Raw genomic sequence first — 6,755 nt, 5'->3', positions numbered from 1 at the left:
TGGGGCTGTCAAGCACTGGAAGGGGCTGCCCAGGGAAGGGGTCGAGTCCCCATCCCTGGGGGGATTTAAAAGATGTGTAGATGTGGTGCTTATGGACAGGGTTTAGTGGTGGACTTGGCAGTGTTAGGTTAATGGTTGGACTTGATGATCTTAAAGGTCTTTTCCAACCTAAACCATTCTATGACTCTGTGATCCTATCATTATGCTTGGGATTGTCATCCATGGGGACTTTCCTTGAAAGGCAAGACTACTCCTCTGGGTGGGGAAGGGCATGGAAGCTATGGGACAGGGTCTATTCTAGAAAAGTGCTATTCATGGCATGTGTCATCTTCCCAAGGCTGCGTATTTGCTCCTCAAAGAAAAAGAAGGCCAAGTTAAGAGCTGGTTGGAACAAAAAATATCCCAGGCATCTCTGGGAGCTCCTACTCCAGCTGTCAGATGGGAATGCATTCAATTTTAGTGAGAACTTTACTTCCCACAGGAAAATCCTTTCCTACCTGTTAGCACGCTCCCCGGCACTGCTCCAGTCTCCATGTCCCCCAAGTCTTTTCCATGGGGAATTATGTGCATGCAGCGCAAGCGAGTTCTCAAAACGGCATATCAAAATGATGGCAAGGAGGTGAGAGGCATCTGATAGGAAACTGATGCCAAGGAGATGGGAGACATCTGGTATCAGCCATCAGATCTCAGCTAGTAGTCTGGACCCTTCTGTAGTCAAGGGAAGGAGACAGGAAATCTGTAGGAGGTGTTGTAGACACTTATCTTGGGATGGGATGAATGGCTTTCTGGAAAGCTCTCTCTCTTTCTCTCTGTTGATAGAAGATGGAACGGAGATGATGAGTTTAAATTAGCTTTCCCACTTTTGGACAGCTGAAGTAAGAAAGGAAATCCCCTTCAAGGAGAACTGAGTCTAATTCTGTGGCTCCAGAAAAGATTTTTAGACACATGAACTTGAGCTTCAACAAAAAGCTGCAAACAACTGGAGCAAACTCCTACTGCATCTAGGGCCACCCCAGAGGCTTGGGGATATTGGAGGGGAAACATTTGATACGAAATATTCCTTAGAGCCCAGAGAAAAGGATTGTGTGAGGAAAGCAAAGGAAAAGGGAATTCATTCACAAAGTTACCTTAAAAGGTGTAGGATTGGTGTCCCACTTTTAGCTGTCACCTCAAGAGGTAGGGTGTGCAGGCAGTGGGGTAGAAAGTGGAGGCTTAGTTCCCTCCATAGCCTGGAGATGACTCAGGCCTGCAGCACTCCAACAGGGTGTCCACGAGACCATGTTCGTAACCCAGCCCACTGGCACCCGGCCACGCTGGGCGGCTGAGGAAGTGTTTCTGGCTGCAGGGAATTGAGCCTCGGTGTTATCCTGTCTGGGCCACCCTTTGAGCCAGCAGACGAGAGTCTTCCTGACACACTGCTGTGTCTCAGGAGATGTTTATGTGTTAGATATCCTGCACAGCAGCCCCAACACAGCAACCTGAGAGCTTTGTCTCCTTGGTTGGGTCAGGGTGGTTAATAGCTTTGCCTGTGATGTTCAATGGCCAAGGTCAAGCCCTTCCTTCATGTCTAGCAAAGAAGGTATTTGAACCCACAACAAGGGGGTTGAACCTACAAGAGGGGTTTGAACCCACCTGGGCACTCTCCTGGCTGTCAGGAGAGGGCACAGGGACTGTTCCTAGTTGAATGTTGAGGTCTGGGCCAACATGTGGGATGGTGTGTTGGAGGCAGGGGAGGATAGAAGAGAAAATTATGAACTTTTTGGTGACCTAGACCTGTCACTGGTGTTGGACGAACCCTCCTGTGTCTGCCTGCCATAGCTTACCTACTTAGAGGACTCAAATACCTCAAGTTTTAGATTAGGATTTGAGGGACTTACATCCTGGGCTGAGATGTTTAGAATCAGCTGCAACTTTTTAACTAGTCAGGACTTAGCTTTGGAGGCAAAGGGCAACCTGAGTCAGATTCAGTTTATCATGGAGGGGTTATGTCAAATCCCAGCTCCCTAAGGTGGCAGCTGGGATGCTGAGCTCTGCAGTCTCAGGTTTATGGGCAGGACATCTCTCAGAGCCTGTTAAAACCAGTTGCTGATGGCAGGTCTCTCCAACACCTTCTCTGCAAATGTAGGAGGTGACATATGCTCTGTCCCGTGATGTCTGAGGTCCTAACTCCTGTGAAGGGCAAGGCAGGACTTGTAGGAGGGGCAGGAGGGCTAACAGTGTCAGGCTGCATCTGGAGACTGTGCCTGCAAAAGGCCTCTTTTGAGCATGTGCACAGGTGGCTGGCACATCCCTTAGCTGCAGAGCAATTCCCCTAAGCTGGGGCCAACAGCAGCTGGGCAGCAGGTTGGAGGGAGGACAGGTCACTTGAACGTGGGGCAATGGGAAGAGCAGGGTCTCAAAAGCAGGAGACCATCTGTGGCGCTTCAGATAATATGAATATGAGCCAGCAGGGTGCCCAGGTGGCCAAGAGGGCCAGCGGCATCCTGGCTTGTATCAAGTCCCCAGCCCTGGGGGGATTCAACAGCCAGGCAGACGAGGTGCTGAGGGCCAGGGTTTGGGGGTGGGATGGCAGGGGTAGGGGAACGGTTGGGCTGGGTGATCTTAAAGGGCTCTTCCAACCTAAACCATTCTATGACTCTGTGATTCTATGATTCTATAAGCTACAGGAACCTGGCTGGGGAGAAGCAGACAGTGGGGGGGATTACATAGGGAGGAGCCACGGGAGGCAGGGAGAAATGGCATTTTGGGCTAGCAGGAAGACTCCTTGTAGCCGAAAGAGGACATCCTTTTGCTCCTCAGCTGACCCCAGTGTACACCAGGGGTTTTTTTTTTGCTTCAACCCATAAGTGAAAAACCCCCAGCTGTATTTCCTTCAGCTCTTCAATGACCACAACATCTGCTCTGCTCCTGTTTAAGAGCAGATCCCTGGAGTGCTGGAATCTCTTCCAGGCCCATCCCAACAGGCAGCTGGACCACCTTTCCCAGCCAATTCTGCGGCATCTGACACACCGCCTGAGCTTGCCCAATCGCTCTGGACACACGCCTTCCTTCTCGGGAGGAAAACTTTCATGTTCTCCATCACTTGGGCTCCTTGCCTCGCTTCACGAGGTTAATTCTCCCTCCGGGAGGCAACGATCTGCAAGATCAGAGGCGGCAGGAGAAAACAGAGGAGCCAAGGCCGGGGCTTTGGAGGCAGCGTGCAATGCCAGCAGGGAGAGGTTGCATGTTTGCACTTCAGGGAGGCATTTGGGCAGTAAATGACAGAGGCGCTGAATTATTCCACGGGAGAGGGCGGGGGTGTGAGCGCAGGAGGGGAAAATCCATTCATTCATTACAGAAATCAATAGCCCCCACGTGTCATTTAAGCTGGCCTTCCCCTGGAGAAGTGCAAGATGGAAGAGACCTCTACTACTTTGCTGATGAGAGCAGAAACTCTGCCCGGGCTCCGCCAGAGGAAGGTGCCTACAGAGATTATTCAGTGGTGACTCCTGAGTCACGTCCAGATCAATGCGTTCAGCAATTTATTGGTGCTTCTGGGATATATCTCGCCTAAGCATTTACAATCGTCAATGTTAATGCAAACATCCTCCGCGCAGTGCAGGGCAGCTGCATCGGCTGCATCAGGCATGCAAGAGGCATTCGATTGGGCTGGGGAAGCATTTTGAGTAGCAGGAGGTCGAAAGGACACGTGTGAAAACGAAGGGCTTTTATATTCTTTTGTATGAGGCACGCACCTCGCGCTTCCAAAAGGAGAGAAGGAGCCCATCGGGCAGGGACAGGGAGACAAGGACCTCCCAGATTAAAAACCCACCAACCTCCACCACGATTTCTCGCACTAGCCAGGGGCCAGTCACTTAACGTCTCTGCCTCCACCTCTGCACCTAACTGTGCATGAACATCAGCCCCTCGGGCTGGGCTGCAGGATCCCCCCCTACCTTGCAGCCCAGATGCTGCTCACTGGTAAAAAGCTCCCGCGACCACGTTTGTGTCACTTGGATAAACCGTCCGCCGGCACAAGAAGACTCAGCTGTACCCGGAGGGTGGTGGAGCGAGGATGTGGTCAGGTGGTTTCACTTGTATTAAGCTCCAAGCAGAAAGCTCCTTTTAAATTAGTAGGAGAAGAGGAAAGAAGAAAAATTACTGTGACACCGGGTAATGCCGTACCTGAGCTGTTTCTTCTCCTAACCACGACCACTAAAAGGAGTCCTCTTTGTCATGTTATCTATAGCCAGCCTTAATTAGGAGTTACCTATTAAATGAAACAGCCCAAGTGCAGCCACCCATAGGCTCCTGCGTATCTTGACTTGCTTCGTTGTATTATATCCTTACTGGGAGCCCCTGAGCCCCCAGCAGCTGGAAGAAATACTGCAAATAGGCAAAGCTGCTGGCAGGCTGGTGGTTAATCACGGGGCTGGGAGGAGACTTGGAAAATAACTGCAAAGTAAAGCAGGGAAGGATGCTCATGTGAACTTCCTAAGCATGCCGAGGGGGAAAGGGGTGTTTCTGCAGGGATCAGCACAAATATGCTGAGGTAAGGGCTCCTGCACCTTCCAAAAGTGCTGTCTCCTCTCCTGATGGCTTACTACATCCTTGGGGCCTTTGAAAAGCCACTGCAATGGGGTGGTTAGGCTTGTTTGAACCTCTTGTGCCCGGTGCCTCAAAACCCCCAGGAGACTGTGATGCCCAAATGCAGCGCAGCGTGTGCGTGTTTGCAAGGCTGCTGTTGTACTTATAGCCCCCTTAAAGAACAGAGTATGTACACGCTTCGGAACCCGCCAGTACATTTCCTCTGGCCAGGAATAGCTGATGAGTAACACAAAGCGGCAGAGGTAATAAATATTAAAGAGCTGGAAAATGTTAAAGTGCAGGGGCAGCGGAGCTGACACGCACGGTGGGCGCGAAGCGCGGAGATCATCTGCGTGCCCCATGCGCAGGCGTTGCTTTTCATCCTTCCATGAAGGAAGCAGCGTAGGAATAAACGTTGCAATGATTTGCTGTTAATAGTGTGTTGAAAGGCATCGTGCATTTCGGGGAGCCCGTGACCTCATGCCCTATCCCTGGCCTCAACCCCTCTATGGGCCCATTATGGGTCCAGGCAATGGTTCTCCTGGTGTGATGTGTCTTGGACCAGTGGAGACACAGCCAGTGGGAGGAAGGAGATGCAATGCCAAGCATCTGAGGAGCCTGTGTGGTGATGAGGTCATGTTTCCCAGGAGCTAGAAGGTTGCGGATTAGGATTAAGCACCTCGTGGTGTCCCTCACTACAAGATGTTGCATTGCTGGAACATGTCCAGAGGAGAGCCACAGAGCTGGGGAGGGGTCTGGAGCACAAGGCTTACAAGGAGTGGCTGGGGGAGCTGGGGGTGTTTAGTCTGGAGAAGAGGAGGCTGAGGGGAGACCTGATCTCCCTCTACAACTGCCTGACAGGAGGCTGTAGGGAGGTGGGGGTCGGCCTCTTCTCCCTGGTAATGGACAATAGGATGAAAGGGAATGGTCTGATTAGGGACAGGGTTTAGTGGTGGGATGGCAGGATTAGGTTAACGGTTGGACTTGATGATCTTAAAGGGCTTTTCCAACCAAAGTGATTCTATGATTCTATGATTCTATGATTCTATGGTGGATGCATTGAAGGCGATATGTGGCAGTTGATGAATGGCTTTCAGCTTGGCCATCATGACAGGTCATTGCAGCTGAGGCATCAACTCTTTGGTCCTGCAAACACTCTGAACTCCTTCCTGCCCCTCTCAGCCTGTAAGTGTGGCTGTTTCCACTTCATGATGGGAGTCAGATGCCATTTCTGCGATGGATTTTCCTTCCAGTCCCCAGCTGATACCAAAGATCCCTGTTCCTCCCACTGGATATAATGATATAAGGGCCATGGGGCAAAGACGCCCCCTGGTTGTTCCTCTACCTGGCTAGAGCCAAAATAGCCGGGAAGACCTTTCTGCCCCCTTTCCTGCTCCCCATCAGTGTCCATATCAAGGTGCAGCTGGATGGGGCCAACAGTGGTGAAACGACAAGGGTTAAACTCTTTCCTGGCGAGCTGGGAGGACGCTGTGTGATTTCTCAGAGAGGAAGGCAGGCCCTTGCTAATGTATGCGCCGCTTCTGCGAAACTAAAAATAGCTGGGATCTGAGGCCATTCTTCCAGGATTTCACAGGCACTCACCCAATTTTTAGCTCCTTCTTCTCAAACGGATGGCAAAACAGAGACGACAGTCTCAGGCCTCGTGCAAAGCCGCCGCATCGGGAGCCTTGCTCCAGGGATGCCTTTGACCCCTGCAGCAGAGACGAGCCGGGGACATGCTGCTGAACGTCATAGTCCCAGGTCTGTGACGGTCCCTTGCAAGACTGGGGTGAACCCCAGCAGTCCTGATTGCTGCTGAGCAGCACCCGGAGGGTTTGCTGGCCCCGGGGAGCTCTGGTGCTTTGCTCTGCAGCGGCGTGTGCCAGCAAGGGGATGCAAGTGGTGGGGAGAGCATGCTGCAGCCGGCGGCAAGCTACAGCTCTGACCCTGGCAGCTCTGCAGCAGGCAGGGGCTTTTTTTCAGCCTCACCAGGTCCTTGAGAATCAGCTCCCCTTTTCCTAAGCAGGGTCCTCTCACCCTAAACTGCTCCTGGCTGGTGTTTTTCCAGCACGCTGTTAAAAAATCCTGGAATATCCACCTCCTCAGCTCTACAAAGGGGTCTACGTCTGCGGGGGTTAGAGGAGAGACTTTGCAGTACAGAAAAGTCTTGTCTAGTGATTTCAGGTCCT

The sequence above is a fragment of the Egretta garzetta genome, unplaced genomic scaffold (assembly GCF_000687185.1).
Source record: "Egretta garzetta isolate BGI_Z169 unplaced genomic scaffold, ASM68718v1 scaffold325, whole genome shotgun sequence".
Classification (NCBI taxonomy): domain Eukaryota; kingdom Metazoa; phylum Chordata; class Aves; order Pelecaniformes; family Ardeidae; genus Egretta; species Egretta garzetta.
This window is presented reverse-complemented; position numbering follows the sequence as displayed.